Source organism: Euphorbia lathyris, chromosome 1, assembly GCF_963576675.1.
Source record: "Euphorbia lathyris chromosome 1, ddEupLath1.1, whole genome shotgun sequence".
Classification (NCBI taxonomy): domain Eukaryota; kingdom Viridiplantae; phylum Streptophyta; class Magnoliopsida; order Malpighiales; family Euphorbiaceae; genus Euphorbia; species Euphorbia lathyris.
This window is the reverse complement of record NC_088910.1, coordinates 99,918,026-99,919,323: the sequence shown is the minus strand read 5'-3', so window position 1 is coordinate 99,919,323 and position 1,298 is coordinate 99,918,026. Positions and strand designations below refer to the sequence as shown.

The 1,298-nt window shown below is 36.5% G+C and overlaps 1 non-coding gene across 1 annotated transcript; it reads left to right on the top strand.

Moving 5' to 3' along the window:
* The first annotated feature begins 695 nt into the window (after positions 1-695).
* On the top strand, positions 696-802 carry LOC136216060 (small nucleolar RNA R71). The gene has a single exon (XR_010683055.1). It is a non-coding gene; the product is annotated as a small nucleolar RNA R71 (small nucleolar RNA).
* The last annotated feature ends 496 nt before the right edge of the window (positions 803-1,298 follow it).

The window sequence follows — 1,298 nt, the reverse complement described above, 5'->3', positions numbered from 1 at the left end:
CAAGTTGTCCAATTTGAACCTCCAAATTATGGATGCTAGATGATTGGTTTTTGATAAGCTGATCGAATTTACTTTCGATCCGTTTAAAACCATCGTCTTGATTACTTACCTTTCCATTCATAGCATCTATAAATTTGTCGATTTTTGAAGATAAAGTGCTAATCGTATCTCTTGTTTGATTTTGATAATTATTTATACGATATTGATTAGCATTTGCATTATTATTATTATTACCATCTTTCCAATTAAAGTTAGGATGATTTCTCCATCCAGGATTATAAGTATTAGAATAAGGATTAGTAGTTTGGTTTTGTCCTTGGACAAAGTTTACCTGTTCTAACTCATTCATACCTTCGTAATCAATGTCTCTCTGGATTGGATCATTAGGATCGCATGGTGCCATAAATTTATCAATTTTGTGCGATAAGGCAGAAAATTGGGCTTGTAACATTACTACTGGATCAAGATTCATTATACCGTTAACCGATGATGTACCTGAGGATGATGGTTTCGCCGCTGGTATATGTCCACGCTCTGCGGGCCACATACTGCTGTTGATTGCCATTTCCTCCAAAAGTTCTCTTGCTTGGGCGGACGTCTTCTTCATAAATAAACCTCCAGACATAGCATCTAATGAACCTCTAGCCGTAGGATTTAATCCATTATAGAATGTCTGCATTAAAAGTGCATCTGGCAGTTGGTGGTGTGGGCATAAACGTTGAAGTTCTTTAAAACGTTCCCAAGCTTCATAAAGAGTTTCATTATTATTTTGGGTAAAAGATGTCAACTCTTTGATGACTCTTGCGGTTTTTGCTAAAGGAAAATATTTTGATAAAAACGCTTGGGCTAATTGGTCCCAAGTTTCAAATGTTGCAGCAGGCATAGAAGTTAACCAAATTTTTGCCTTATCCTTTAAAGTGAAAGGAAAGAGGCGAAGTTTGATTGCTTCGGCTGTTACATCAGTAATTTTAAAAGTATCACAAATTTCTAAGAAATTTGTCAAATGTGCATTAGGGTTTTCGTTAGGTAGTCCATAAAACGTTACGTTGTTTTGCAACATATTAAGCAAAGCAGGCTTAATTTCAAATTGATTTGCGTTTATACGGGGTCTAACTACACTATTAGTTACACCGGCCATTCCTGGCCTAGCATAATCCATAAGTGTCGGTGGATCGGCCATATTTTCTGGCTGGACTACTTTGGTTTTTAAAGGTGTTTTGTCTTTGTTTTTGTTGTTTTTCTTAAGTGTTCTTTCAATTTCTGGATCAAGAGGGTCTGGTGGTGTGCCTGAACTTCGC